Genomic DNA, 24,517 nt, shown 5'->3' on the forward strand with positions numbered 1-24,517 from the left:
AACCGGGGACCTTTCGCGTGTGCGGCGAACGTGATAACCACTACACTACGGAAACCACATGAGATGGTGCGTTCAGGGACATAGCGCATGTTTATCTGTTTGATTGTTGAAGTTCGGAATCAAAGAAAGAAAGACCAACGACTCTTTCTGCCCGGTCTCGAAACGGGGACCTTCCGCGTGGAAGGCGAACGTGATAACCACTACACTACGGAAACCACATGAGATGGTGCGTTCAGGGACATAGTGTATGTTTATCTGTTTGATTGCGAAGTTCGGAATCAAAGAAAAAAACACCAACGACTGTTTCCGCCCGGTCTCGAAACGGGGACCTTTCGAGTGTTAGGAGAACGTGACAAACCACTACACTACGGAAACCACATGAGATGGTGCATTCAGGGACATATCGCATGTTTCTCTGTTTGATTGTTGAATTTCGGAATCAAAGAAAAAAACATCAACGACTGTTTCCGCCCGGTCTCGAAACGGGGACCTTCCGCGTGTAAGGCAAACGTGATAACCACTACACTACGGAAACCACATGAGATGGTGCGTTCAGGGACATAGTGTATGTTTATCTGTTTGATTGCGAAGTTCGGAATCAAAGAAAAAAACATCAACGACTGTTTCCGCCCGGTCTCGAACCGGGGACCTTTCGCGTGTGAGGCGAACGTGATAACCACTACACTACGGAAACCACATGAGATGGTGCGTTCAGGGACATAGCTTATGTTTATCTGTTTGATTGCTGAAGTTCGGAATAAACAAAAAAACATCAACGACTGTTTCCGCCTGGTCTCGAACCGGGGACCTTTCGCGTGTGCAGCGAACGTGATAACCACTACACTACGGAAACCACATGAGATGGTGCGTTCAGGGACATAGCGCATGTTTATCTGTTTGATTGTTGAAGTTCGGAATCAAAGAAAGAAACACCAACGACAGTTTCCGCCCGGTCTCGAACCGGGGACCTTTCGCGTGTTAGGCGAACGTGATAACCACTGCACTACGGAAACCACATGAGATGGTGCGTTCAGGGACATAGCTTATGTTTATCTGTTTGATTGCTGAAGTTCGGAATAAACAAAAAAACATCAACGACTGTTTCCGCCTGGTCTCGAACCGGGGACCTTTCGCGTGTGCGGCGAACGTGATAACCACTACACTACGGAAACCACATGAGATGGTGCGTTCAGGGACATAGCGCATGTTTATCTGTTTGATTGTTGAAGTTCGGAATCAAAGAAAGAAACACCAACGACTGTTTCCGCCCGGTCTCGAACCGGGGACCTTTCGCGTGTTAGGCGAACGTGATAACCACTACACTACGGAAACCACATGAGATGGTGCGTTCAGGGACATAGCGCATGTTTATCTGTTTGATTGTTGAAGTTCGGAATCAAAGAAAGAAAGACCAACGACTGTTTCTGCCCGGTCTCGAAACGGGGACCTTCCGCGTGGAGGGCGAACGTGATAACCACTACACTACGGAAACCACATGAGATGGTGCGTTCAGGGACATAGTGTATGTTTATCTGTTTGATTGCGAAGTTCGGAATCAAAGAAAAAAACACCAACGACTGTTTCCGCCCGGTCTCGAACCGGGGACCTTTCGCTTGATAACATGTTAAGATAACATGTTTCTGCCCGGTCTCGAAACGGGGACCTTCCGCGTGGAAGGCGAACGTGATAACCACTACACTACGGAAACCACATGAGATGGTGCGTTCAGGGACATAGTGTATGTTTATCTGTTTGATTGCGAAGTTCGGAATCAAAGAAAAAAACACCAACGACTGTTTCCGCCCGGTCTCGAACCGGGGACCTTTCGCGTGTGAGGCGAACGTGATAACCAGTACACTACGGAAACCACATGAGATGGTGCATTCAGGGACATAGCGCATGTTTATCTGTTTGATTGTTGAAGTTCAAAATCAAAGAAAGAAACACCAACGACTGTTTCCGCCCGGTCTCGAACCAGGGACCTTTCGCGTGTTAGGCGAACGTGATAACCACTACACTATGGAAACCACATGAGATGGTGCGTTCAGGGACATAGCTTATGTTTATCTGTTTGATTGTTGAAATTCGGAATCAAAGAAAGAAAGACCAACGACTGTTTCCGCCCGGTCTCGAAACGGGGACCTTCCGCGTGGAAGGCGAACGTGATAACCACTACACTACGGAAACCACATGAGATGGTGCGTTCAGGGACATAGTGTATGTTTATCTGTTTGATTGCGAAGTTCGGAATCAAAGAAAGAAACATCAACGACTGTTTCCGCCCGGTCTCGAAACGGGGACCTTTCGAGTGTTAGGAGAACGTGATAACCACTACACTACAGAAACCACATGAGATGGTGCGTTCAGGGACATATCGCATGTTTCTCTGTTTGATTGTTGAAATTCGGAATCAAAGAAAGAAAGACCAACGACTGTTTCCGCCCGGTCTCGAAACGGGGACCTTCCGCGTGGAAGGCGAACGTGATAACCACTACACTACGGAAACCACATGAGATGGTGCGTTCAGGGACATAGCTTATGTTTATCTGTTTGATTGCTGAAGTTCGGAATAAACAAAAAAACATCAACGACTGTTTCCGCCTGGTCTCGAACCGGGGACCTTTCGCGTGTGCGGCGAACGTGATAACCACTACACTACGGAAACCACATGAGATGGTGCGTTCAGGGACATAGCGCATGTTTATCTGTTTGATTGTTGAAGTTCGGAATCAAAGAAAGAAACACCAACGACTGTTTCCGCCCGGTCTCGAACCGGGGACCTTTCGCGAACGTGATAACCACTACACTACGGAAACCACATGAGACGGAGTGTTCAGGAACCATCAACGATTGTTTCCGCCCGGTCTCGAAACGGGGACCTTTCGAGTGTTAGGAGAACGTGATAACCACTACACTACGGAAACCACATGAGATGGTGCGTTCAGGGACATATCGCATGTTTCTCTGTTTGATTGTTGAAGTTCGGAATCAAAGAAAGAAAGACCAACGACTGTTTCCGCCCGGTCTCGAACCGGGGACCTTTCGCGTGTGCGGCGAACGTGATAACCACTACACTACGGAAACCACATGAGATGGTGCGTTCAGGGACATAGCGCATGTTTATCTGTTTGATTGTTGAAGTTCGGAATCAAAGAAAGAAACACCAACGACTGTTTCCGCCCGGTCTCGAAACGGGGACCTTTCGAGTGTTAGGAGAACGTGATAACCACTACACTACGGAAACCACATGAGATGGTGCGTTCAGGGACATATCGCATGTTTCTCTGTTTGATTGTTGAAGTTCGGAATCAAAGAAAGAAAGACCAACGACTGTTTCCGCCCGGTCTCGAACCGGGGACCTTTCGCGTGTAAGGCGAACGTGATAACCACTACACTACGGAAACCACAGGAGATGGTGTGTTCAGGGACATAGTTTATGTATATCTGTTTGAATGTTGAAGTTGGGAATCAAAGAAAAAAACATCAACGACTGTTTCCGCCCGGTCTCGAAACGGGGACCTTTCGCGTGTAAGGCGAACGTGATAACTACTACACTACGGAAACCACATGAGATGGTGCCTTCAGGGACATAGCTTATGTTTATCTGTTTGATTGTTGAAGTTCGGAATCAAAGAAAGAAACACCAACGACTGTTTCCGCCCGGTCTCGAACCGGGGACCTTTCGTAAACGTGATAACCACTACACTACGAAAACCACATGAGACGGTGTGTTCAGGAACCATCAACGATTGTTTCCGCCCGGTCTCGAACCGGGGACCTTTCGCGTGTTAGGCGAACGTGATAACCACTACACTACGGAAACCACATGAGATGGTGCGTTCAGGGACATAGCTTATGTCTATCTGTTTGATTGTTGAATTTCGGAATCAAAGAAAAAAACATCAACGACTGTTTCCGCCCGGTCTCGAAACGGGGACCTTTCGCGTGTAAGGCAAACGTGATAACCACTACACTACGGAAACCACAGGAGATGGTGCGTTCAGGGACATAGTGTATGTTTATCTGTTTGATTGCTGAAGTTCGGAAGAAAGAAAAAAACATCAACGACTGTTTCCGCCCGGTCTCGAACCGGGGACCTTTCGCGTGTGAGGCGAACGTGATAACCACTACACTACGGAAACCACATGAGATGGTGCGTTCAGGGACATAGGGCATGTTTATCTGTTTGATTGTTGAAGTTCGGAATCAAAGAAAGAAACACCAACGACTGTTTCCGCCCGGTCTCGAACCGGGGACCTTTCGCGTGTAAGGCGAACGTGATAACCACTACACTACGGAAACCACAGGAGATGGTGTGTTCAGGGACATAGTTTATGTATATCTGTTTGAATGTTGAAGTTGGGAATCAAAGAAAAAAACATCAACGACTGTTTCCGCCCGGTCTCGAACCGGGGACCTTTCGCGTGTGAGGCGAACGTGATAACCACTACACTACGGAAACCACATGAGATGGTGCCTTCAGGGACATAGCTTATGTTTATCTGTTTGATTGTTGAAGTTCGGAATCAAAGAAAGAAACACCAACGACTGTTTCCGCCCGGTCTCGAACCGGGGACCTTTCGCGAACGTGATAACCACTACACTACGGAAACCACATGAGACGGTGTGTTCAGGAACCATCAACGATTGTTTCCGACCGGTCTCGAAACGGGGACCTTTCGAGTGTTAGGAGAACGTGATAACCACTACACTACGGAAACCACATGAGATGGTGCGTTCAGGGACATATCGCATGTTTCTCTGTTTGATTGTTGAAGTTCGGAATCAAAGAAAGAAAGACCAACGACTGTTTCCGCCCGGTCTCGAACCGAGGACCTTTCGCGTGTAAGGCGAACGTGATAACCACTACACTACGGAAACCACAGGAGATGGTGTGTTCAGGGACATAGTTTATGTATATCTGTTTGAATGTTGAAGTTGGGAATCAAAGAAAAAAACATCAACGACTGTTTCCGCCCGGTCTCGAAACGGGGACCTTTCGCGTGTAAGGCGAACGTGATAACCACTACACTACGGAAACCACAGGAGATGGTGCGTTCAGGGACATAGTGTATGTTTATCTGTTTGATTGCTGAAGTTCGGAATAAAGAAAAAAACATCAACGACTGTTTCCGCCCGGTCTCGAACCAGGGACCTTTCGCGAACATGATAACCACTACACTACGGAAACCACATGAGATGGTGCGTTCAGGGACATAGCGCATGTTTATCTGTTTGAATGTTGAAGTTGGGAATCAAAGAAAAAAACACCAACGACTGTTTCCGCCCGGTCTCGAACCGGGGACCTTTCGCGTGTTAGGCGAACGTGATAACCACTACACTACGGAAACCACATGAGATGGTGCGTTCAGGGACATAGCTTATGTTTATCTGTTTGATTGTTGAATTTCGGAATCAAAGAAAGAAACACCAACGACTGTTTCCGCCCGGTCTCGAACCGGGGACCTTTCGTGAACGTGATAACCACTACACTACGAAAACCACATGAGACGGTGTGTTCAGGAACCATCAACGATTGTTTCCGCCCGGTCTCGAACCGGGGACCTTTCGCGTGTTAGGCGAACGTGATAACCACTACACTACGGAAACCACATGAGATGGTGCGTTCAGGGACATAGCTTATGTCTATCTGTTTGATTGTTGAATTTCGGAATCAAAGAAAAAAACATCAACGACTGTTTCCGCCCGGTCTCGAAACGGGGACCTTTCGCGTGTAAGGCAAACGTGATAACCACTACACTACGGAAACCACAGGAGATGGTGCGTTCAGGGACATAGTGTATGTTTATCTGTTTGATTGCTGAAGTTCGGAAGAAAGAAAAAAACATCAACGACTGTTTCCGCCCGGTCTCGAACCGGGGACCTTTCGCGTGTGAGGCGAACGTGATAACCACTACACTACGGAAACCACAGGAGATGGTGTGTTCAGGGACATAGTTTATGTATATCTGTTTGAATGTTGAAGTTGGGAATCAAAGAAAAAAACATCAACGACTGTTTCCGCCCGGTCTCGAAACGGGGACCTTTCGCGTGTAAGGCGAACGTGATAACCACTACACTACGGAAACCACAGGAGATGGTGCGTTCAGGGACATAGTGTATGTTTATCTGTTTGATTGCTGAAGTTCGGAATAAAGAAAAAAACATCAACGACTGTTTCCGCCCGGTCTCGAACCAGGGACCTTTCGCGAACATGATAACCACTACACTACGGAAACCACATGAGATGGTGCGTTCAGGGACATAGCGCATGTTTATCTGTTTGAATGTTGAAGTTGGGAATCAAAGAAAAAAACATCAACGACTGTTTCCGCCCGGTCTCGAAACGGGGACCTTTCGCGTGTGAGGCGAACGTGATAACCACTACACTACGGAAACCACATGAGATGGTGCCTTCAGGGACATAGCTTATGTTTATCTGTTTGATTGTTGAAGTTCGGAATCAAAGAAAGAAACACCAACGACTGTTTCCGCCCGGTCTCGAACCGGGGACCTTTCGCGTGTTAGGCGAACGTGATAACCACTACACTACGGAAACCACATGAGATGGTGCGTTCAGGGACATAGCTTATGTTTATCTGTTTGATTGTTGAATTTCGGAATCAAAGAAAGAAACACCAACGACTGTTTCCGCCCGGTCTCGAACCGGGGACCTTTCGTGAACGTGATAACCACTACACTACGAAAACCACATGAGACGGTGTGTTCAGGAACCATCAACGATTGTTTCCGCCCGGTCTCGAACCGGGGACCTTTCGCGTGTTAGGCGAACGTGATAACCACTACACTACGGAAACCACATGAGATGGTGCGTTCAGGGACATAGCTTATGTCTATCTGTTTGATTGTTGAATTTCGGAATCAAAGAAAAAAACATCAACGACTGTTTCCGCCCGGTCTCGAAACGGGGACCTTTCGCGTGTAAGGCAAACGTGATAACCACTACACTACGGAAACCACAGGAGATGGTGCGTTCAGGGACATAGTGTATGTTTATCTGTTTGATTGCTGAAGTTCGGAAGAAAGAAAAAAACATCAACGACTGTTTCCGCCCGGTCTCGAACGGGGGACCTTTCGCGTGTGAGGCGAACGTGATAACCACTACACTACGGAAACCACATGAGATGGTGCGTTCAGGGACATAGGGCATGTTTATCTGTTTGATTGTTGAAGTTCGGAATCAAAGAAAGAAACACCAACGACTGTTTCCGCCCGGTCTCGAACCGGGGACCTTTCGCGTGTTAGGCGAACGTGATAACCACTACACTACGGAAACAACATGAGATGGTGCGTTCAGGGACGTAGCTTATGTTTATCTGTTTGATTGTTGAAGTTCGGAATCAAAGAAAGAAACACCAACGACTGTTTCCGCCCGGTCTCGAACCGGGGACCTTTCGCGTGTAAGGCGAACGTGATAACCACTACACTACGGAAACCACAGGAGATGGTGTGTTCAGGGACATAGTTTATGTATATCTGTTTGAATGTTGAAGTTGGGAATCAAAGAAAAAAACATCAACGACTGTTTCCGCCCGGTCTCGAACCGGGGACCTTTCGCGTGTGAGGCGAACGTGATAACCACTACACTACGGAAACCACATGAGATGGTGCCTTCAGGGACATAGCTTATGTTTATCTGTTTGATTGTTGAAGTTCGGAATCAAAGAAAGAAACACCAACGACTGTTTCCGCCCGGTCTCGAACCGGGGACCTTTCGCGAACGTGATAACCACTACACTACGGAAACCACATGAGACGGTGTGTTCAGGAACCATCAACGATTGTTTCCGACCGGTCTCGAAACGGGGACCTTTCGAGTGTTAGGAGAACGTGATAACCACTACACTACGGAAACCACATGAGATGGTGCGTTCAGGGACATATCGCATGTTTCTCTGTTTGATTGTTGAAGTTCGGAATCAAAGAAAGAAAGACCAACGACTGTTTCCGCCCGGTCTCGAACCGAGGACCTTTCGCGTGTAAGGCGAACGTGATAACCACTACACTACGGAAACCACAGGAGATGGTGTGTTCAGGGACATAGTTTATGTATATCTGTTTGAATGTTGAAGTTGGGAATCAAAGAAAAAAACATCAACGACTGTTTCCGCCCGGTCTCGAAACGGGGACCTTTCGCGTGTAAGGCAAACGTGATAACCACTACACTACGGAAACCACAGGAGATGGTGCGTTCAGGGACATAGCTTATGTTTATCTGTTTGATTGCTGAAGTTCGGAATAAAGAAAAAAACATCAACGACTGTTTCCGCCCGGTCTCGAACCGGGGACCTTTCGCGTGTGAGGCGAACGTGATAACCACTACACTACGGAAACCACAGGAGATGGTGCGTTCAGGGACATAGTGTATGTTTATCTGTTTGATTGCTGAAGTTCGGAAGAAAGAAAAAAACATCAACGACTGTTTCCGCCCGGTCTCGAACCGGGGACCTTTCGCGTGTAAGGCGAACGTGATAACCACTACACTACGGAAACCACAGGAGATGGTGTGTTCAGGGACATAGTTTATGTATATCTGTTTGAATGTTGAAGTTGGGAATCAAAGAAAAAAACATCAACGACTGTTTCCGCCCGGTCTCGAAACGGGGACCTTTCGCGTGTAAGGCGAACGTGATAACCACTACACTACGGAAACCACAGGAGATGGTGCGTTCAGGGACATAGTGTATGTTTATCTGTTTGATTGCTGAAGTTCGGAATAAAGAAAAAAACATCAACGACTGTTTCCGCCCGGTCTCGAACCAGGGACCTTTCGCGAACATGATAACCACTACACTACGGAAACCACATGAGATGGTGCGTTCAGGGACATAGCGCATGTTTATCTGTTTGAATGTTGAAGTTGGGAATCAAAGAAAAAAACATCAACGACTGTTTCCGCCCGGTCTCGAAACGGGGACCTTTCGCGTGTGAGGCGAACGTGATAACCACTACACTACGGAAACCACATGAGATGGTGCCTTCAGGGACATAGCTTATGTTTATCTGTTTGATTGTTGAAGTTCGGAATCAAAGAAAGAAACACCAACGACTGTTTCCGCCCGGTCTCGAACCGGGGACCTTTCGCGTGTTAGGCGAACGTGATAACCACTACACTACGGAAACCACATGAGATGGTGCGTTCAGGGACATAGCTTATGTTTATCTGTTTGATTGTTGAATTTCGGAATCAAAGAAAGAAACACCAACGACTGTTTCCGCCCGGTCTCGAACCGGGGACCTTTCGTGAACGTGATAACCACTACACTACGAAAACCACATGAGACGGTGTGTTCAGGAACCATCAACGATTGTTTCCGCCCGGTCTCGAACCGGGGACCTTTCGCGTGTTAGGCGAACGTGATAACCACTACACTACGGAAACCACATGAGATGGTGCGTTCAGGGACATAGCTTATGTCTATCTGTTTGATTGTTGAATTTCGGAATCAAAGAAAAAAACATCAACGACTGTTTCCGCCCGGTCTCGAAACGGGGACCTTTCGCGTGTAAGGCAAACGTGATAACCACTACACTACGGAAACCACAGGAGATGGTGCGTTCAGGGACATAGTGTATGTTTATCTGTTTGATTGCTGAAGTTCGGAAGAAAGAAAAAAACATCAACGACTGTTTCCGCCCGGTCTCGAACCGGGGACCTTTCGCGTGTGAGGCGAACGTGATAACCACTACACTACGGAAACCACATGAGATGGTGCGTTCAGGGACATAGGGCATGTTTATCTGTTTGATTGTTGAAGTTCGGAATCAAAGAAAGAAACACCAACGACTGTTTCCGCCCGGACCTTTCGCGTGTAAGGCGAACGTGATAACCACTACACTACGGAAACCACAGGAGATGGTGTGTTCAGGAACCATCAACGATTGTTTCCGCCCGGTCTCGAAACGGGGACCTTTCGAGTGTTAGGAGAACGTGATAACCACTACACTACGGAAACAACATGAGATGGTGCGTTCAGGGACGTAGCTTATGTTTATCTGTTTGATTGTTGAAGTTCGGAATCAAAGAAAGAAACACCAACGACTGTTTCCGCCCGGTCTCGAACCGGGGACCTTTCGCGTGTAAGGCGAACGTGATAACCACTACACTACGGAAACCACAGGAGATGGTGTGTTCAGGGACATAGTTTATGTATATCTGTTTGAATGTTGAAGTTGGGAATCAAAGAAAAAAACATCAACGACTGTTTCCGCCCGGTCTCGAACCGGGGACCTTTCGCGTGTGAGGCGAACGTGATAACCACTACACTACGGAAACCACATGAGATGGTGCCTTCAGGGACATAGCTTATGTTTATCTGTTTGATTGTTGAAGTTCGGAATCAAAGAAAGAAACACCAACGACTGTTTCCGCCCGGTCTCGAACCGGGGACCTTTCGCGAACGTGATAACCACTACACTACGGAAACCACATGAGACGGTGTGTTCAGGAACCATCAACGATTGTTTCCGACCGGTCTCGAAACGGGGACCTTTCGAGTGTTAGGAGAACGTGATAACCACTACACTACGGAAACCACATGAGATGGTGCGTTCAGGGACATATCGCATGTTTCTCTGTTTGATTGTTGAAGTTCGGAATCAAAGAAAGAAAGACCAACGACTGTTTCCGCCCGGTCTCGAACCGAGGACCTTTCGCGTGTAAGGCGAACGTGATAACCACTACACTACGGAAACCACAGGAGATGGTGCGTTCAGGGACATAGTGTATGTTTATCTGTTTGATTGCTGAAGTTCGGAATAAAGAAAAAAACATCAACGACTGTTTCCGCCCGGTCTCGAACCAGGGACCTTTCGCGAACATGATAACCACTACACTACGGAAACCACATGAGATGGTGCGTTCAGGGACATAGCGCATGTTTATCTGTTTGAATGTTGAAGTTGGGAATCAAAGAAAAAAACATCAACGACTGTTTCCGCCCGGTCTCGAAACGGGGACCTTTCGCGTGTGAGGCGAACGTGATAACCACTACACTACGGAAACCACATGAGATGGTGCCTTCAGGGACATAGCTTATGTTTATCTGTTTGATTGTTGAAGTTCGGAATCAAAGAAAGAAACACCAACGACTGTTTCCGCCCGGTCTCGAACCGGGGACCTTTCGCGTGTTAGGCGAACGTGATAACCACTACACTACGGAAACCACATGAGATGGTGCGTTCAGGGACATAGCTTATGTTTATCTGTTTGATTGTTGAATTTCGGAATCAAAGAAAGAAACACCAACGACTGTTTCCGCCCGGTCTCGAACCGGGGACCTTTCGTGAACGTGATAACCACTACACTACGAAAACCACATGAGACGGTGTGTTCAGGAACCATCAACGATTGTTTCCGCCCGGTCTCGAACCGGGGACCTTTCGCGTGTTAGGCGAACGTGATAACCACTACACTACGGAAACCACATGAGATGGTGCGTTCAGGGACATAGCTTATGTCTATCTGTTTGATTGTTGAATTTCGGAATCAAAGAAAAAAACATCAACGACTGTTTCCGCCCGGTCTCGAAACGGGGACCTTTCGCGTGTAAGGCAAACGTGATAACCACTACACTACGGAAACCACAGGAGATGGTGCGTTCAGGGACATAGTGTATGTTTATCTGTTTGATTGCTGAAGTTCGGAAGAAAGAAAAAAACATCAACGACTGTTTCCGCCCGGTCTCGAACCGGGGACCTTTCGCGTGTGAGGCGAACGTGATAACCACTACACTACGGAAACCACATGAGATGGTGCGTTCAGGGACATAGGGCATGTTTATCTGTTTGATTGTTGAAGTTCGGAATCAAAGAAAGAAACACCAACGACTGTTTCCGCCCGGTCTCGAACCGGGGACCTTTCGCGTGTTAGGCGAACGTGATAACCACTACACTACGGAAACAACATGAGATGGTGCGTTCAGGGACGTAGCTTATGTTTATCTGTTTGATTGTTGAAGTCCGGAATCAAAGAAAGAAACACCAACGACTGTTTCCGCCCGGTCTCGAACCGGGGACCTTTCGCGTGTAAGGCGAACGTGATAACCACTACACTACGGAAACCACAGGAGATGGTGTGTTCAGGGACATAGTTTATGTATATCTGTTTGAATGTTGAAGTTGGGAATCAAAGAAAAAAACATCAACGACTGTTTCCGCCCGGTCTCGAACCGGGGACCTTTCGCGTGTGAGGCGAACGTGATAACCACTACACTACGGAAACCACATGAGATGGTGCCTTCAGGGACATAGCTTATGTTTATCTGTTTGATTGTTGAAGTTCGGAATCAAAGAAAGAAACACCAACGACTGTTTCCGCCCGGTCTCGAACCGGGGACCTTTCGCGAACGTGATAACCACTACACTACGGAAACCACATGAGACGGTGTGTTCAGGAACCATCAACGATTGTTTCCGACCGGTCTCGAAACGGGGACCTTTCGAGTGTTAGGAGAACGTGATAACCACTACACTACGGAAACCACATGAGATGGTGCGTTCAGGGACATATCGCATGTTTCTCTGTTTGATTGTTGAAGTTCGGAATCAAAGAAAGAAAGACCAACGACTGTTTCCGCCCGGTCTCGAACCGAGGACCTTTCGCGTGTAAGGCGAACGTGATAACCACTACACTACGGAAACCACAGGAGATGGTGTGTTCAGGGACATAGTTTATGTATATCTGTTTGAATGTTGAAGTTCGGAATAAAGAAAAAAACATCAACGACTGTTTCCGCCCGGTCTCGAACCGGGGACCTTTCGCGTGTGAGGCGAACGTGATAACCACTACACTACGGAAACAACATGCGATGGTGCGTTCAGGGACATAGCTTATGTTTATCTGTTTGATTGCTGAAGTTCGGAATAAAGAAAAAAACATCAACGACTGTTTCCGCCCGGTCTCGAACCGGGGACCTTTCGCGTGTGAGGCGAACGTGATAACCACTACACTACGGAAAACACATGAGATGGTGCGTTCAGGGACATAGCTTATGTTTATCTGTTTGATTGTTGAATTTCGGAATCAAAGAAAAAAACATCAACGACTGTTTCCGCCCGGTCTCGAAACGGGGACCTTTCGCGTGTAAGGCGAACGTGATAACCACTACACTACGGAAACCACAGGAGATGGTGCGTTCAGGGACATAGTGTATGTTTATCTGTTTGATTGCTGAAGTTCGGAATAAAGAAAAAAACATCAACGACTGTTTCCGCCCGGTCTCGAACCGGGGACCTTTCGCGTGTGAGGCGAACGTGATAACCACTACACTACGGAAACCACATGAGATGGTGCGTTCAGGGACATAGGGCATGTTTATCTGTTTGATTGTTGAAGTTCGGAATCAAAGAAAGAAACACCAACGACTGTTTCCGCCCGGTCTCGAACCGGGGACCTTTCGCGTGTAAGGCGAACGTGATAACCACTACACTACGGAAACCACAGGAGATGGTGTGTTCAGGGACATAGTTTATGTATATCTGTTTGAATGTTGAAGTTCGGAATCAAAGAAAGAAACACCAACGACTGTTTCCGCCCGGTCTCGAACCGGGGACCTTTCGCGAACGTGATAACCACTACACTACGGAAACCACATGAGACGGTGTGTTCAGGAACCATCAACGATTGTTTCCGCCCGGTCTCGAAACGGGGACCTTTCGAGTGTTAGGAGAACGTGATAACCACTACACTACGGAAACCACATGAGATGGTGCGTTCAGGGACATATCGCATGTTTCTCTGTTTGATTGTTGAAGTTCGGAATCAAAGAAAGAAAGACCAACGACTGTTTCCGCCCGGTCTCGAACCGGGGACCTTTCGCGTGTAAGGCGAACGTGATAACCACTACACTACGGAAACCACAGGAGATGGTGTGTTCAGGGACATAGTTTATGTATATCTGTTTGAATGTTGAAGTTGGGAATCAAAGAAAAAAACATCAACGACTGTTTCCGCCCGGTCTCGAAACGGGGACCTTTCGCGTGTAAGGCGAACGTGATAACTACTACACTACGGAAACCACATGAGATGGTGCCTTCAGGGACATAGCTTATGTTTATCTGTTTGATTGTTGAAGTTCGGAATCAAAGAAAGAAACACCAACGACTGTTTCCGCCCGGTCTCGAACCGGGGACCTTTCGTGAACGTGATAACCACTACACTACGAAAACCACATGAGACGGTGTGTTCAGGAACCATCAACGATTGTTTCCGCCCGGTCTCGAACCGGGGACCTTTCGCGTGTTAGGCGAACGTGATAACCACTACACTACGGAAACCACATGAGATGGTGCGTTCAGGGACATAGCTTATGTCTATCTGTTTGATTGTTGAATTTCGGAATCAAAGAAAAAAACATCAACGACTGTTTCCGCCCGGTCTCGAAACGGGGACCTTTCGCGTGTAAGGCAAACGTGATAACCACTACACTACGGAAACCACAGGAGATGGTGCGTTCAGGGACATAGTGTATGTTTATCTGTTTGATTGCTGAAGTTCGGAAGAAAGAAAAAAACATCAACGACTGTTTCCGCCCGGTCTCGAACCGGGGACCTTTCGCGTGTGAGGCGAACGTGATAACCACTACACTACGGAAACCACATGAGATGGTGCGTTCAGGGACATAGGGCATGTTTATCTGTTTGATTGTTGAAGTTCGGAATCAAAGAAAGAAACACCAACGACTGTTTCCGCCCGGTCTCGAACCGGGGACCTTTCGCGTGTTAGGCGAACGTGATAACCACTACACTACGGAAACAACATGAGATGGTGCGTTCAGGGACGTAGCTTATGTTTATCTGTTTGATTGTTGAAGTTCGGAATCAAAGAAAGAAACACCAACGACTGTTTCCGCCCGGTCTCGAACCGGGGACCTTTCGCGTGTAAGGCGAACGTGATAACCACTACACTACGGAAACCACAGGAGATGGTGTGTTCAGGGACATAGTTTATGTATATCTGTTTGAATGTTGAAGTTGGGAATCAAAGAAAAAAACATCAACGACTGTTTCCGCCCGGTCTCGAACCGGGGACCTTTCGCGAACGTGATAACCACTACACTACGGAAACCACATGAGACGGTGTGTTCAGGAACCATCAACGATTGTTTCCGACCGGTCTCGAAACGGGGACCTTTCGAGTGTTAGGAGAACGTGATAACCACTACACTACGGAAACCACATGAGATGGTGCGTTCAGGGACATATCGCATGTTTCTCTGTTTGATTGTTGAAGTTCGGAATCAAAGAAAGAAAGACCAACGACTGTTTCCGCCCGGTCTCGAACCGAGGACCTTTCGCGTGTAAGGCGAACGTGATAACCACTACACTACGGAAACCACAGGAGATGGTGTGTTCAGGGACATAGTTTATGTATATCTGTTTGAATGTTGAAGTTGGGAATCAAAGAAAAAAACATCAACGACTGTTTCCGCCCGGTCTCGAAACGGGGACCTTTCGCGTGTAAGGCGAACGTGATAACCACTACGCTACGGAAACCACAGGAGATGGTGCGTTCAGGGACATAGTGTATGTTTATCTGTTTGATTGCTGAAGTTCGGAATAAAGAAAAAAACATCAACGACTGTTTCCGCCCGGTCTCGAACCAGGGACCTTTCGCGAACATGATAACCACTACACTACGGAAACCACATGAGATGGTGCGTTCAGGGACATAGCGCATGTTTATCTGTTTGAATGTTGAAGTTGGGAATCAAAGAAAAAAACATCAACGACTGTTTCCGCCCGGTCTCGAACCGGGGACCTTTCGCGTGTGAGGCGAACGTGATAACCACTACACTACGGAAACCACATGAGATGGTGCCTTCAGGGACATAGCTTATGTTTATCTGTTTGATTGTTGAAGTTCGGAATCAAAGAAAGAAACACCAACGACTGTTTCCGCCCGGTCTCGAACCGGGGACCTTTCGCGAACGTGATAACCACTACACTACGGAAACCACATGAGACGGTGTGTTCAGGAACCATCAACGATTGTTTCCGACCGGTCTCGAAACGGGGACCTTTCGAGTGTTAGGAGAACGTGATAACCACTACACTACGGAAACCACATGAGATGGTGCGTTCAGGGACATATCGCATGTTTCTCTGTTTGATTGTTGAAGTTCGGAATCAAAGAAAGAAAGACCAACGACTGTTTCCGCCCGGTCTCGAACCGAGGACCTTTCGCGTGTAAGGCGAACGTGATAACCACTACACTACGGAAACCACAGGAGATGGTGTGTTCAGGGACATAGTTTATGTATATCTGTTTGAATGTTGAAGTTGGGAATCAAAGAAAAAAACATCAACGACTGTTTCCGCCCGGTCTCGAAACGGGGACCTTTCGCGTGTAAGGCGAACGTGATAACCACTACACTACGGAAACCACAGGAGATGGTGCGTTCAGGGACATAGTGTATGTTTATCTGTTGGATTGCTGAAGTTCGGAATAAAGAAAAAAACATCAACGACTGTTTCCGCCCGGTCTCGAACCAGGGACCTTTCGCGAACATGATAACCACTACACTACGGAAACCACATGAGATGGTGCGTTCAGGGACATAGCGCATGTTTATCTGTTTGAATGTTGAAGTTGGGAATCAAAGAAAAAAACATCAACGACTGTTTCCGCCCGGTCTCGAAACGGGGACCTTTCGCGTGTGAGGCGAACGTGATAACCACTACACTACGGAAACCACATGAGATGGTGCCTTCAGGGACATAGCTTATGTTTATCTGTTTGATTGTTGAAGTTCGGAATCAAAGAAAGAAACACCAACGACTGTTTCCGCCCGGTCTCGAACCGGGGACCTTTCGCGTGTTAGGCGAACGTGATAACCACTACACTACGGAAACCACATGAGATGGTGCGTTCAGGGACATAGCTTATGTTTATCTGTTTGATTGTTGAATTTCGGAATCAAAGAAAAAAACAGCAACGACTGTTTCCGCCCGGTCTCGAAACGGGGACCTTTCGCGTGTAAGGCGAACGTGATAACCACTACACTACGGAAACAACATGCGATGGTGCGTTCAGGGACATAGCTTATGTTTATCTGTTTGATTGCTGAAGTTCGGAATAAAGAAAAAAACATCAACGACTGTTTCCGCCCGGTCTCGAACCGGGGACCTTTCGCGTGTGAGGCGAACGTGATAACCACTACACTACGGAAAACACATGAGATGGTGCGTTCAGGGACATAGCTTATGTTTATCTGTTTGATTGTTGAATTTCGGAATCAAAGAAAAAAACATCAACGACTGTTTCCGCCCGGTCTCGAAACGGGGACCTTTCGCGTGTAAGGCGAACGTGATAACCACTACACTACGGAAACCACAGGAGATGGTGCGTTCAGGGACATAGTGTATGTTTATCTGTTTGATTGCTGAAGTTCGGAATAAAGAAAAAAACATCAACGACTGTTTCCGCCCGGTCTCGAACCGGGGACCTTTCGCGTGTGAGGCGAACGTGATAACCACTACACTACGGAAACCACATGAGATGGTGCGTTCAGGGACATAGGGCATGTTTATCTGTTTGATTGTTGAAGTTCGGAATCAAAGAAAGAAACACCAACGACTGTTTCCGCCCGGTCTCGAACCGGGGACCTTTCGCGTGTAAGGCGAACGTGATAACCACTACACTACGGAAACCACAGGAGATGGTGTGTTCAGGGACATAGTTTATGTATATCTGTTTGAATGTTGAAGTTGGGAATCAAAGAAAAAAACATCAACGACTGTTTCCGCCCGGTCTCGAAACGGGGACCTTTCGCGTGTTAGGCGAACGTGATAACCACTACACTACGGAAACAACATGAGATGGTGCGTTCACGGACGTAGCTTATGTTTATCTGTTTGATTGTTGAAGTTCGGAATCAAAGAAAGAAACACCAACGACTGTTTCCGCCCGGTCTCGAACCGGGGACCTTTCGCGAACGTGATAACCACTACACTACGGAAACCACATGAGACGGTGTGTTCAGGAACCATCAACGATTGTTTCCGCCCGGTCTCGAAACGGGGACCTTTCGAGTGTTAGGAGAACGTGATAACCACTACACTACACTACGGAAACCACATGAGATGGTGCGTTCAGGGACATATCGCATGTTTCTCTGTTTGATTGTTGAAGTTCGGAATCAAAGAAAGAAAGACCAACGACTGTTTCCGCCCGGTCTCGAACCGGGGACCTTTCGCGTGTAAGGCGAACGTGATAACCACTACACTACGGATACCACAGGAGATGGTGTGTTCAGGGACATAGTTTATGTATATCTGTTTGAATGTTGAAGTTGGGAATCAAAGAAAAAAACATCAACGACTGTTTCCGCCCGGTCTCGAAACGGGGACCTTTCGCGTGTAAGGCGAACGTGATAACCACTACACTACGGAAACCACAGGAGATGGTGCGTTCAGGGACATAGCTTATGTTTATCTGTTTGATTGTTGAATTTCGGAATCAAAGAAAAAAACATCAACGACTGTTTCCGCCCGGTCTCGAAACGGGGACCTTTCGCGTGTAAGGCGAACGTGATAACCACTACACTACGGATACCACAGGAGATGGTGTGTTCAGGGACATAGTTTATGTATATCTGTTTGAATGTTGAAGTTGGGAATCAAAGAAAAAAACATCAACGACTGTTTCCGTCCGGTCTCGAAACGGGGACCTTTCGCGTGTAAGGCGAACGTGATAACCACTACACTACGGAAACCACAGGAGATGGTGCGTTCAGGGACATAGTGTATGTTTATCTGTTTGATTGCTGAAGTTCGGAATAAAGAAAAAAACATCAACGACTGTTTCCGCCCGGTCTCGAACCAGGGACCTTTCGCGAACGTGATAACCACTACACTACGGAAACCACATGAGATGGTGCGTTCAGGGACATAGCGCATGTTTATCTGTTTGATTGCTGAAGTTCGGAATAAAGAAAAAAACAACAACGACTGTTTCCGCCCGGTCTCGAACCGGGGACCTTTCGCGTGTGAGGCGAACGTGATAACCACTACACTACGGAAACCACATGAGATGGTGCGTTCAGGGACATAGGGCATGTTTATCTTTTTGATTGTTGAAGTTCGGAATCAAAGAAAGGAACACCAACGACTGTTTCCGCCCGGTCTCGAACCGGGGACCTTTCGCGTGTTAGGAGAACGTGATAACCACTACACTACGGAAACCACATGAGATGGTGCGTTCAGGGACATATTGCATGTTTCTCTTTTTGATTGTTGAAGTTCGGAATCAAAGAAAGAAAGACCAACGACTGTTTCCGCCCGGTCTCGAACCGGGGACCTTTTGCGTGTAAGGCGAACTAGATAACCACTACACTACGGAAACCACAGGAGATGGTGTGTTCAGGGACATAGTTTATGTATATCTGTTTGAATGTTGAAGTTGGGAATCAAAGAAAAAAACATCAACGACTGTTTCCGCCCGGTCTCGAACCGGGGACCTTTCGCGTGTTAGGCGAACGTGATAACCACTACACTACGGAAACCACATGAGATGGTGCGTTCAGGGACATAGCTTATGTCTATCTGTTTGATTGTTGAATTTCGGAATCAAAGAAAAAAACATCAACGACTGTTTCCGCCCGGTCTCGAAACGGGGACCTTTCGCGTGTAAGGCAAACGTGATAACCACTACACTACGGAAACCACAGGAGATGGTGCGTTCAGGGACATAGTGTATGTTTATCTGTTTGATTGCTGAAGTTCGGAATAAAGAAAAAAACATCAACGACTGTTTCCGCCCGGTCTCGAACCGGGGACCTTTCGCGTGTGAGGCGAACGTGATAACCACTACACTACGGAAACCACATGAGATGGTGCGTTCAGGGACATAGGGCATGTTTATCTGTTTGATTGTTGAAGTTCGGAATCAAAGAAAGAAACACCAACGACTGTTTCCGCCCGGTCTCGAACCGGGGACCTTTCGCGTGTTAGGCGAACGTGATAACCACTACACTACGGAAACAACATGAGATGGTGCGTTCAGGGACGTAGCTTATGTTTATCTGTTTGATTGTTGAAGTTCGGAATCAAAGAAAGAAACACCAACGACTGTTTCCGCCCGGTCTCGAACCGGGGACCTTTCGCGAACGTGATAACCACTACACTACGGAAACCACATGAGACGGTGTGTTCAGGAACCATCAACGATTGTTTCCGCCCGGTCTCGAAACGGGGACCTTTCGAGTGTTAGGAGAACGTGATAACCACTACACTACGGAAACCACATGAGATGGTGCGTTCAGGGACATATCGCATGTTTCTCTGTTTGATTGTTGAAGTTCGGAATCAAAGAAAGAAAGACCAACGACTGTTTCCGCCCGGTCTCGAACCGGGGACCTTTCGCGTGTAAGGCGAACGTGATAACCACTACACTACGGAAACCACAGGAGATGGTGTGTTCAGGGACATAGTTTATGTATATCTGTTTGAATGTTGAAGTTGGGAATCAAAGAAAAAAACATCAACGACTGTTTCCGCCCGGTCTCGAACCGGGGACCTTTCGCGTGTGAGGCGAACGTGATAACCACCACACTACGGAAACCACATGAGATGGTGCCTTCAGGGACATAGCTTATGTTTATCTGTTTGATTGTTGAAGTTCGGAATCAAAGAAAGAAACACCAACGACTGTTTCCGCCCGGTCTCGAACCGGGGACCTTTCGCGAACGTGATAACCACTACACTACGGAAACCACATGAGACGGTGTGTTCAGGAACCATCAACGATTGTTTCCGCCCGGTCTCGAAACGGGGACCTTTCGAGTGTTAGGAGAACGTGATAACCACTACACTACGGAAACCACATGAGATGGTGCGTTCAGGGACATATCGCATGTTTCTCTGTTTGATTGTTGAAGTTCGGAATCAAAGAAAGAAACACCAACGACTGTTTCCGCCCGGTCTCGAACCGGGGACCTTTCGCGAACGTGATAACCACTACACTACGGAAACCACATGAGACGGTGTGTTCAGGAACCATCAACGATTGTTTCCGCCCGGTCTCGAAACGGGGACCTTTCGAGTGTTAGGAGAACGTGATAACCACTACACTACGGAAACCACATGAGATGGTGCGTTCAGGGACATATCGCATGTTTCTCTGTTTGATTGTTGAAGTTCAGAATCAAAGAAAGAAAGACCAACGACTGTTTCCGCCCGGTCTCGAACCGAGGACCTTTCGCGTGTAAGGCGAACGTGATAACCACTACACTACGGAAACCACAGGAGATGGTGTGTTCAGGGACATAGTTTATGTATATCTGTTTGAATGTTGAAGTTGGGAATCAAAGAAAAAAACATCAACGACTGTTTCCGCCCGGTCTCGAAACGGGGACCTTTCGCGTGTAAGGCGAACGTGATAACCACTACACTACGGAAACCACAGGAGATGGTGCGTTCAGGGACATAGTGTATGTTTATCTGTTTGATTGCTGAAGTTCGGAATAAAGAAAAAAACATCAACGACTGTTTCCGCCCGGTCTCGAACCAGGGACCTTTCGCGAACATGATAACCACTACACTACGGAAACCACATGAGATGGTGCGTTCAGGGACATAGCGCATGTTTATCTGTTTGAATGTTGAAGTTGGGAATCAAAGAAAAAAACATCAACGACTGTTTCCGCCCGGTCTCGAAACGGGGACCTTTCGCGTGTGAGGCGAACGTGATAACCACTACACTACGGAAACCACATGAGATGGTGCCTTCAGGGACATAGCTTATGTTTATCTGTTTGATTGTTGAAGTTCGGAATCAAAGAAAGAAACACCAACGACTGTTTCCGCCCGGTCTCGAACCGGGGACCTTTCGCGTGTTAGGCGAACGTGATAACCACTACACTACGGAAACCACATGAGATGGTGCGTTCAGGGACATAGCTTATGTTTATCTGTTTGATTGTTGAATTTCGGAATCAAAGAAAAAAACATCAACGACTGTTTCCGCCCGGTCTCGAAGCGGGGACCTTTCGCGTGTAAGGCGAACGTGATAACCACTACACTACGGAAACAACATGCGATGGTGCGTTCAGGGACATAGCTTATGTTTATCTGTTTGATTGCTGAAGTTCGGAATAAAGAAAAAAACATCAACGACTGTTTCCGCCCGGTCTCGAACCGGGGACCTTTCGCGTGTGAGGCGAACGTGATAACCACTACACTACGGAAAACACATGAGATGGTGCGTTCAGGGACATAGCTTATGTTTATCTGTTTGATTGTTGAATTTCGGAATCAAAGAAAAAAACATCAACGACTGTTTCCGCCCGGTCTCGAAACGGGGACCTTTCGCGTGTAAGGCGAACGTGATAACCACTACACTACGGAAACCACAGGAGATGGTGCGTTCAGGGACATAGTGTATGTTTATCTGTTTGATTGCTGAAGTTCGGAATAAAGAAAAAAACAACAACGACTGTTTCCGCCCGGTCTCGAACCGGGGACCTTTCGCGTGTGAGGCGAACGTGATAACCACTACACTACGGAAACCACATGAGATGGTGCGTTCAGGGACATAGGGCATGTTTATCTTTTTGATTGTTGAAGTTCGGAATCAAAGAAAGAAACACCAACGACTGTTTCCGCCCGGTCTCGAACCGGGGACCTTTCGCGTGTTAGGCGAACGTGATAACCACTACACTACGGAAACAACATGAGATGGTGCGTTCAGGGACATAGCTTATGTTTATCTGTTTGATTGTTGAAGTTCGGAATCAAAGAAAGAAACACCAACGACTGTTTCCGCCCGGTCTCGAACCGGGGACCTTTCGCGAACGTGATAACCACTACACTACGGAAACCACATGAGACGGAGTGTTCAGGAACCATCAACGATTGTTTCCGCCCGGTCTCGAAACGGGGACCTTTCGAGTGTTAGGAGAACGTGATAACCACTACACTACGGAAACCACATGAGATGGTGCGTTCAGGGACATAGCTTATGTCTATCTGTTTGATTGTTGAATTTCGGAATCAAAGAAAAAAACATCAACGACTGTTTCCGCCCGGTCTCGAAACGGGGACCTTTCGCGTGTAAGGCAAACGTGATAACCACTACACTACGGAAACCACAGGAGATGGTGCGTTCAGGGACATATCGCATGTTTCTCTGTTTGATTGTTGAAGTTCGGAATCAAAGAAAGAAAGACCAACGACTGTTTCCGCCCGGTCTCGAACCGGGGACCTTTCGCGTGTAAGGCGAACGTGATAACCACTACACTACGGAAACCACAGGAGATGGTGCGTTCAGGGACATAGCTTATGTTTATCTGTTTGATTGCTGAAGTTCGGAATAAACAAAAAAACATCAACGACTGTTTCCGCCCGGTCTCGAACCGGGGACCTTTCGCGTGTGCGGCGAACGTGATAACCACTACACTACGGAAACCACATGAGATGGTGCGTTCAGGGACATAGCGCATGTTTATCTGTTTGATTGTTGAAGTTCGGAATCAAAGAAAGAAACACCAACGACTGTTTCCGCCCGGTCTCGAAACGGGGACCTTTCGAGTGTTAGGAGAACGTGATAACCACTACACTACGGAAACCACATGAGATGGTGCGTTCAGGGACATATCGCATGTTTCTCTGTTTGATTGTTGAAGTTCGGAATCAAAGAAAGAAAGACCAACGACTGTTTCCGCCCGGTCTCGAACCGGGGACCTTTCGCGTGTAAGGCGAACGTGATAACCACTACACTACGGAAACCACAGGAGATGGTGTGTTCAGGGACATAGTTTATGTTTATCTGTTTGATTGCTGAAGAATCAAAGAAAAAAACACCAACGACTGTTTCCGCCCGGTTTCGAACCGGGGACCTTTCGCATGTTAGGCGAACGTGATAACCACTACACTACGGAAACCACATGAGATGGTGCCTTCAGGGACATAGCTTATGTTTATCTGTTTGATTGTTGAAGTTCGGAATCAAAGAAAGAAACACCAACGACTGTTTCCGCCCGGTCTCGAACCGGGGACCTTTCGCGAACGTGATAACCACTACACTACGGAAACCACATGAGACGGTGTGTTCAGGAACCATCAACGATTGTTTCCGCCCGGTCTCGAAACGGGGACCTTTCGAGTGTTAGGAGAACGTGATAACCACTACACTACGGAAACCACATGAGATGGTGCGTTCAGGGACATATCGCATGTTTCTCTGTTTGATTGTTGAAGTTCGGAATCAAAGAAAGAAAGACCAACGACTGTTTCCGCCCGGTCTCGAACCGGGGACCTTTCGCGTGTAAGGCGAACGTGATAACCACTACACTACGGAAACCACAGGAGATGGTGTGTTCAGGGACATAGTTTATGTATATCTGTTTGAATGTTGAAGTTGGGAATCAAAGAAAAAAACATCAACGACTGTTTCCGCCCGGTCTCGAAACGGGGACCTTTCGCGTGTAAGGCGAACGTGATAACCACTACACTACGGAAACCACAGGAGATGGTGCGTTCAGGGACATAGTGTATG

General features: G+C 47.4%; 73 non-coding genes across 73 annotated transcripts; all 73 read right to left on the reverse strand.

Annotated features, from left to right (window-relative positions):
- Positions 1-621: 621 nt before the first annotated feature.
- Positions 622-694, reverse strand: trnav-cac (transfer RNA valine (anticodon CAC)). The gene has a single exon. It is a non-coding gene; the product is annotated as a tRNA-Val (tRNA).
- A 565-nt stretch (positions 695-1,259) lies between these two features.
- On the reverse strand, positions 1,260-1,332 carry trnav-aac (transfer RNA valine (anticodon AAC)). The gene has a single exon. It is a non-coding gene; the product is annotated as a tRNA-Val (tRNA).
- Positions 1,333-1,578: 246 nt separating this feature from the next.
- On the reverse strand, positions 1,579-1,708 carry trnag-ucc (transfer RNA glycine (anticodon UCC)). The gene is made up of 2 exons: positions 1,672-1,708; positions 1,579-1,614 (listed from the first exon to the last, which is right to left on the reverse strand). It is a non-coding gene; the product is annotated as a tRNA-Gly (tRNA).
- Positions 1,709-2,114: 406 nt separating this feature from the next.
- trnag-ucc (transfer RNA glycine (anticodon UCC)) lies at positions 2,115-2,187 on the reverse strand. The gene has a single exon. It is a non-coding gene; the product is annotated as a tRNA-Gly (tRNA).
- A 246-nt stretch (positions 2,188-2,433) lies between these two features.
- Positions 2,434-2,506, reverse strand: trnag-ucc (transfer RNA glycine (anticodon UCC)). Its single transcript has one exon. It is a non-coding gene; the product is annotated as a tRNA-Gly (tRNA).
- An 825-nt stretch (positions 2,507-3,331) lies between these two features.
- On the reverse strand, positions 3,332-3,404 carry trnav-uac (transfer RNA valine (anticodon UAC)). The gene has a single exon. It is a non-coding gene; the product is annotated as a tRNA-Val (tRNA).
- Positions 3,405-3,750: 346 nt separating this feature from the next.
- Positions 3,751-3,823, reverse strand: trnav-aac (transfer RNA valine (anticodon AAC)). The gene has a single exon. It is a non-coding gene; the product is annotated as a tRNA-Val (tRNA).
- A 246-nt stretch (positions 3,824-4,069) lies between these two features.
- Positions 4,070-4,142, reverse strand: trnav-cac (transfer RNA valine (anticodon CAC)). The gene has a single exon. It is a non-coding gene; the product is annotated as a tRNA-Val (tRNA).
- Positions 4,143-4,229: 87 nt separating this feature from the next.
- trnav-uac (transfer RNA valine (anticodon UAC)) lies at positions 4,230-4,302 on the reverse strand. The gene has a single exon. It is a non-coding gene; the product is annotated as a tRNA-Val (tRNA).
- Positions 4,303-4,389: 87 nt separating this feature from the next.
- trnav-cac (transfer RNA valine (anticodon CAC)) lies at positions 4,390-4,462 on the reverse strand. Its single transcript has one exon. It is a non-coding gene; the product is annotated as a tRNA-Val (tRNA).
- A 346-nt stretch (positions 4,463-4,808) lies between these two features.
- On the reverse strand, positions 4,809-4,881 carry trnav-uac (transfer RNA valine (anticodon UAC)). The gene has a single exon. It is a non-coding gene; the product is annotated as a tRNA-Val (tRNA).
- Positions 4,882-4,968: 87 nt separating this feature from the next.
- Positions 4,969-5,041, reverse strand: trnav-uac (transfer RNA valine (anticodon UAC)). The gene has a single exon. It is a non-coding gene; the product is annotated as a tRNA-Val (tRNA).
- A 237-nt stretch (positions 5,042-5,278) lies between these two features.
- On the reverse strand, positions 5,279-5,351 carry trnav-aac (transfer RNA valine (anticodon AAC)). Its single transcript has one exon. It is a non-coding gene; the product is annotated as a tRNA-Val (tRNA).
- A 186-nt stretch (positions 5,352-5,537) lies between these two features.
- On the reverse strand, positions 5,538-5,610 carry trnav-aac (transfer RNA valine (anticodon AAC)). Its single transcript has one exon. It is a non-coding gene; the product is annotated as a tRNA-Val (tRNA).
- A 246-nt stretch (positions 5,611-5,856) lies between these two features.
- On the reverse strand, positions 5,857-5,929 carry trnav-cac (transfer RNA valine (anticodon CAC)). Its single transcript has one exon. It is a non-coding gene; the product is annotated as a tRNA-Val (tRNA).
- Positions 5,930-6,016: 87 nt separating this feature from the next.
- trnav-uac (transfer RNA valine (anticodon UAC)) lies at positions 6,017-6,089 on the reverse strand. Its single transcript has one exon. It is a non-coding gene; the product is annotated as a tRNA-Val (tRNA).
- Positions 6,090-6,486: 397 nt separating this feature from the next.
- trnav-aac (transfer RNA valine (anticodon AAC)) lies at positions 6,487-6,559 on the reverse strand. Its single transcript has one exon. It is a non-coding gene; the product is annotated as a tRNA-Val (tRNA).
- Positions 6,560-6,745: 186 nt separating this feature from the next.
- On the reverse strand, positions 6,746-6,818 carry trnav-aac (transfer RNA valine (anticodon AAC)). The gene has a single exon. It is a non-coding gene; the product is annotated as a tRNA-Val (tRNA).
- Positions 6,819-7,224: 406 nt separating this feature from the next.
- On the reverse strand, positions 7,225-7,297 carry trnav-aac (transfer RNA valine (anticodon AAC)). The gene has a single exon. It is a non-coding gene; the product is annotated as a tRNA-Val (tRNA).
- An 87-nt stretch (positions 7,298-7,384) lies between these two features.
- Positions 7,385-7,457, reverse strand: trnav-uac (transfer RNA valine (anticodon UAC)). The gene has a single exon. It is a non-coding gene; the product is annotated as a tRNA-Val (tRNA).
- Positions 7,458-7,544: 87 nt separating this feature from the next.
- Positions 7,545-7,617, reverse strand: trnav-cac (transfer RNA valine (anticodon CAC)). Its single transcript has one exon. It is a non-coding gene; the product is annotated as a tRNA-Val (tRNA).
- A 346-nt stretch (positions 7,618-7,963) lies between these two features.
- trnav-uac (transfer RNA valine (anticodon UAC)) lies at positions 7,964-8,036 on the reverse strand. The gene has a single exon. It is a non-coding gene; the product is annotated as a tRNA-Val (tRNA).
- A 246-nt stretch (positions 8,037-8,282) lies between these two features.
- Positions 8,283-8,355, reverse strand: trnav-cac (transfer RNA valine (anticodon CAC)). Its single transcript has one exon. It is a non-coding gene; the product is annotated as a tRNA-Val (tRNA).
- An 86-nt stretch (positions 8,356-8,441) lies between these two features.
- On the reverse strand, positions 8,442-8,514 carry trnav-uac (transfer RNA valine (anticodon UAC)). The gene has a single exon. It is a non-coding gene; the product is annotated as a tRNA-Val (tRNA).
- Positions 8,515-8,601: 87 nt separating this feature from the next.
- Positions 8,602-8,674, reverse strand: trnav-uac (transfer RNA valine (anticodon UAC)). Its single transcript has one exon. It is a non-coding gene; the product is annotated as a tRNA-Val (tRNA).
- Positions 8,675-9,071: 397 nt separating this feature from the next.
- Positions 9,072-9,144, reverse strand: trnav-aac (transfer RNA valine (anticodon AAC)). Its single transcript has one exon. It is a non-coding gene; the product is annotated as a tRNA-Val (tRNA).
- A 186-nt stretch (positions 9,145-9,330) lies between these two features.
- Positions 9,331-9,403, reverse strand: trnav-aac (transfer RNA valine (anticodon AAC)). Its single transcript has one exon. It is a non-coding gene; the product is annotated as a tRNA-Val (tRNA).
- Positions 9,404-9,649: 246 nt separating this feature from the next.
- Positions 9,650-9,722, reverse strand: trnav-cac (transfer RNA valine (anticodon CAC)). Its single transcript has one exon. It is a non-coding gene; the product is annotated as a tRNA-Val (tRNA).
- A 342-nt stretch (positions 9,723-10,064) lies between these two features.
- trnav-uac (transfer RNA valine (anticodon UAC)) lies at positions 10,065-10,137 on the reverse strand. The gene has a single exon. It is a non-coding gene; the product is annotated as a tRNA-Val (tRNA).
- An 87-nt stretch (positions 10,138-10,224) lies between these two features.
- On the reverse strand, positions 10,225-10,297 carry trnav-cac (transfer RNA valine (anticodon CAC)). The gene has a single exon. It is a non-coding gene; the product is annotated as a tRNA-Val (tRNA).
- A 346-nt stretch (positions 10,298-10,643) lies between these two features.
- On the reverse strand, positions 10,644-10,716 carry trnav-uac (transfer RNA valine (anticodon UAC)). The gene has a single exon. It is a non-coding gene; the product is annotated as a tRNA-Val (tRNA).
- Positions 10,717-11,113: 397 nt separating this feature from the next.
- Positions 11,114-11,186, reverse strand: trnav-aac (transfer RNA valine (anticodon AAC)). The gene has a single exon. It is a non-coding gene; the product is annotated as a tRNA-Val (tRNA).
- Positions 11,187-11,372: 186 nt separating this feature from the next.
- On the reverse strand, positions 11,373-11,445 carry trnav-aac (transfer RNA valine (anticodon AAC)). The gene has a single exon. It is a non-coding gene; the product is annotated as a tRNA-Val (tRNA).
- Positions 11,446-11,691: 246 nt separating this feature from the next.
- Positions 11,692-11,764, reverse strand: trnav-cac (transfer RNA valine (anticodon CAC)). Its single transcript has one exon. It is a non-coding gene; the product is annotated as a tRNA-Val (tRNA).
- Positions 11,765-11,851: 87 nt separating this feature from the next.
- trnav-aac (transfer RNA valine (anticodon AAC)) lies at positions 11,852-11,924 on the reverse strand. The gene has a single exon. It is a non-coding gene; the product is annotated as a tRNA-Val (tRNA).
- An 87-nt stretch (positions 11,925-12,011) lies between these two features.
- Positions 12,012-12,084, reverse strand: trnav-uac (transfer RNA valine (anticodon UAC)). The gene has a single exon. It is a non-coding gene; the product is annotated as a tRNA-Val (tRNA).
- Positions 12,085-12,171: 87 nt separating this feature from the next.
- Positions 12,172-12,244, reverse strand: trnav-cac (transfer RNA valine (anticodon CAC)). Its single transcript has one exon. It is a non-coding gene; the product is annotated as a tRNA-Val (tRNA).
- Positions 12,245-12,590: 346 nt separating this feature from the next.
- On the reverse strand, positions 12,591-12,663 carry trnav-uac (transfer RNA valine (anticodon UAC)). Its single transcript has one exon. It is a non-coding gene; the product is annotated as a tRNA-Val (tRNA).
- Positions 12,664-12,749: 86 nt separating this feature from the next.
- On the reverse strand, positions 12,750-12,822 carry trnav-cac (transfer RNA valine (anticodon CAC)). The gene has a single exon. It is a non-coding gene; the product is annotated as a tRNA-Val (tRNA).
- Positions 12,823-13,068: 246 nt separating this feature from the next.
- On the reverse strand, positions 13,069-13,141 carry trnav-uac (transfer RNA valine (anticodon UAC)). The gene has a single exon. It is a non-coding gene; the product is annotated as a tRNA-Val (tRNA).
- Positions 13,142-13,227: 86 nt separating this feature from the next.
- On the reverse strand, positions 13,228-13,300 carry trnav-cac (transfer RNA valine (anticodon CAC)). Its single transcript has one exon. It is a non-coding gene; the product is annotated as a tRNA-Val (tRNA).
- Positions 13,301-13,387: 87 nt separating this feature from the next.
- On the reverse strand, positions 13,388-13,460 carry trnav-uac (transfer RNA valine (anticodon UAC)). The gene has a single exon. It is a non-coding gene; the product is annotated as a tRNA-Val (tRNA).
- A 346-nt stretch (positions 13,461-13,806) lies between these two features.
- On the reverse strand, positions 13,807-13,879 carry trnav-uac (transfer RNA valine (anticodon UAC)). The gene has a single exon. It is a non-coding gene; the product is annotated as a tRNA-Val (tRNA).
- A 346-nt stretch (positions 13,880-14,225) lies between these two features.
- On the reverse strand, positions 14,226-14,298 carry trnav-aac (transfer RNA valine (anticodon AAC)). Its single transcript has one exon. It is a non-coding gene; the product is annotated as a tRNA-Val (tRNA).
- A 246-nt stretch (positions 14,299-14,544) lies between these two features.
- On the reverse strand, positions 14,545-14,617 carry trnav-cac (transfer RNA valine (anticodon CAC)). The gene has a single exon. It is a non-coding gene; the product is annotated as a tRNA-Val (tRNA).
- An 87-nt stretch (positions 14,618-14,704) lies between these two features.
- Positions 14,705-14,777, reverse strand: trnav-aac (transfer RNA valine (anticodon AAC)). The gene has a single exon. It is a non-coding gene; the product is annotated as a tRNA-Val (tRNA).
- An 87-nt stretch (positions 14,778-14,864) lies between these two features.
- On the reverse strand, positions 14,865-14,937 carry trnav-uac (transfer RNA valine (anticodon UAC)). The gene has a single exon. It is a non-coding gene; the product is annotated as a tRNA-Val (tRNA).
- A 346-nt stretch (positions 14,938-15,283) lies between these two features.
- Positions 15,284-15,356, reverse strand: trnav-uac (transfer RNA valine (anticodon UAC)). Its single transcript has one exon. It is a non-coding gene; the product is annotated as a tRNA-Val (tRNA).
- Positions 15,357-15,753: 397 nt separating this feature from the next.
- Positions 15,754-15,826, reverse strand: trnav-cac (transfer RNA valine (anticodon CAC)). The gene has a single exon. It is a non-coding gene; the product is annotated as a tRNA-Val (tRNA).
- A 346-nt stretch (positions 15,827-16,172) lies between these two features.
- Positions 16,173-16,245, reverse strand: trnav-uac (transfer RNA valine (anticodon UAC)). The gene has a single exon. It is a non-coding gene; the product is annotated as a tRNA-Val (tRNA).
- Positions 16,246-16,332: 87 nt separating this feature from the next.
- On the reverse strand, positions 16,333-16,405 carry trnav-uac (transfer RNA valine (anticodon UAC)). Its single transcript has one exon. It is a non-coding gene; the product is annotated as a tRNA-Val (tRNA).
- A 397-nt stretch (positions 16,406-16,802) lies between these two features.
- On the reverse strand, positions 16,803-16,875 carry trnav-aac (transfer RNA valine (anticodon AAC)). The gene has a single exon. It is a non-coding gene; the product is annotated as a tRNA-Val (tRNA).
- Positions 16,876-16,962: 87 nt separating this feature from the next.
- On the reverse strand, positions 16,963-17,035 carry trnav-uac (transfer RNA valine (anticodon UAC)). Its single transcript has one exon. It is a non-coding gene; the product is annotated as a tRNA-Val (tRNA).
- A 246-nt stretch (positions 17,036-17,281) lies between these two features.
- Positions 17,282-17,354, reverse strand: trnav-uac (transfer RNA valine (anticodon UAC)). The gene has a single exon. It is a non-coding gene; the product is annotated as a tRNA-Val (tRNA).
- Positions 17,355-17,440: 86 nt separating this feature from the next.
- On the reverse strand, positions 17,441-17,513 carry trnav-cac (transfer RNA valine (anticodon CAC)). Its single transcript has one exon. It is a non-coding gene; the product is annotated as a tRNA-Val (tRNA).
- Positions 17,514-17,600: 87 nt separating this feature from the next.
- trnav-uac (transfer RNA valine (anticodon UAC)) lies at positions 17,601-17,673 on the reverse strand. The gene has a single exon. It is a non-coding gene; the product is annotated as a tRNA-Val (tRNA).
- Positions 17,674-18,344: 671 nt separating this feature from the next.
- Positions 18,345-18,417, reverse strand: trnav-uac (transfer RNA valine (anticodon UAC)). The gene has a single exon. It is a non-coding gene; the product is annotated as a tRNA-Val (tRNA).
- A 556-nt stretch (positions 18,418-18,973) lies between these two features.
- trnav-cac (transfer RNA valine (anticodon CAC)) lies at positions 18,974-19,046 on the reverse strand. The gene has a single exon. It is a non-coding gene; the product is annotated as a tRNA-Val (tRNA).
- Positions 19,047-19,453: 407 nt separating this feature from the next.
- On the reverse strand, positions 19,454-19,526 carry trnav-aac (transfer RNA valine (anticodon AAC)). The gene has a single exon. It is a non-coding gene; the product is annotated as a tRNA-Val (tRNA).
- Positions 19,527-19,772: 246 nt separating this feature from the next.
- Positions 19,773-19,845, reverse strand: trnav-cac (transfer RNA valine (anticodon CAC)). The gene has a single exon. It is a non-coding gene; the product is annotated as a tRNA-Val (tRNA).
- An 87-nt stretch (positions 19,846-19,932) lies between these two features.
- Positions 19,933-20,005, reverse strand: trnav-aac (transfer RNA valine (anticodon AAC)). The gene has a single exon. It is a non-coding gene; the product is annotated as a tRNA-Val (tRNA).
- A 346-nt stretch (positions 20,006-20,351) lies between these two features.
- trnav-uac (transfer RNA valine (anticodon UAC)) lies at positions 20,352-20,424 on the reverse strand. The gene has a single exon. It is a non-coding gene; the product is annotated as a tRNA-Val (tRNA).
- A 765-nt stretch (positions 20,425-21,189) lies between these two features.
- Positions 21,190-21,262, reverse strand: trnav-uac (transfer RNA valine (anticodon UAC)). Its single transcript has one exon. It is a non-coding gene; the product is annotated as a tRNA-Val (tRNA).
- Positions 21,263-21,349: 87 nt separating this feature from the next.
- Positions 21,350-21,422, reverse strand: trnav-uac (transfer RNA valine (anticodon UAC)). The gene has a single exon. It is a non-coding gene; the product is annotated as a tRNA-Val (tRNA).
- A 397-nt stretch (positions 21,423-21,819) lies between these two features.
- trnav-aac (transfer RNA valine (anticodon AAC)) lies at positions 21,820-21,892 on the reverse strand. Its single transcript has one exon. It is a non-coding gene; the product is annotated as a tRNA-Val (tRNA).
- A 406-nt stretch (positions 21,893-22,298) lies between these two features.
- Positions 22,299-22,371, reverse strand: trnav-uac (transfer RNA valine (anticodon UAC)). The gene has a single exon. It is a non-coding gene; the product is annotated as a tRNA-Val (tRNA).
- An 86-nt stretch (positions 22,372-22,457) lies between these two features.
- On the reverse strand, positions 22,458-22,530 carry trnav-cac (transfer RNA valine (anticodon CAC)). The gene has a single exon. It is a non-coding gene; the product is annotated as a tRNA-Val (tRNA).
- An 87-nt stretch (positions 22,531-22,617) lies between these two features.
- Positions 22,618-22,690, reverse strand: trnav-aac (transfer RNA valine (anticodon AAC)). The gene has a single exon. It is a non-coding gene; the product is annotated as a tRNA-Val (tRNA).
- A 506-nt stretch (positions 22,691-23,196) lies between these two features.
- Positions 23,197-23,269, reverse strand: trnav-uac (transfer RNA valine (anticodon UAC)). The gene has a single exon. It is a non-coding gene; the product is annotated as a tRNA-Val (tRNA).
- Positions 23,270-23,675: 406 nt separating this feature from the next.
- Positions 23,676-23,748, reverse strand: trnav-uac (transfer RNA valine (anticodon UAC)). The gene has a single exon. It is a non-coding gene; the product is annotated as a tRNA-Val (tRNA).
- Positions 23,749-23,830: 82 nt separating this feature from the next.
- trnav-aac (transfer RNA valine (anticodon AAC)) lies at positions 23,831-23,903 on the reverse strand. The gene has a single exon. It is a non-coding gene; the product is annotated as a tRNA-Val (tRNA).
- A 346-nt stretch (positions 23,904-24,249) lies between these two features.
- Positions 24,250-24,322, reverse strand: trnav-uac (transfer RNA valine (anticodon UAC)). The gene has a single exon. It is a non-coding gene; the product is annotated as a tRNA-Val (tRNA).
- Positions 24,323-24,409: 87 nt separating this feature from the next.
- trnav-uac (transfer RNA valine (anticodon UAC)) lies at positions 24,410-24,482 on the reverse strand. Its single transcript has one exon. It is a non-coding gene; the product is annotated as a tRNA-Val (tRNA).
- Positions 24,483-24,517: the final 35 nt, after the last annotated feature.

This window comes from Gasterosteus aculeatus, chromosome Y, assembly GCF_964276395.1.
Source record: "Gasterosteus aculeatus chromosome Y, fGasAcu3.hap1.1, whole genome shotgun sequence".
NCBI classification, from domain to species: domain Eukaryota; kingdom Metazoa; phylum Chordata; class Actinopteri; order Perciformes; family Gasterosteidae; genus Gasterosteus; species Gasterosteus aculeatus.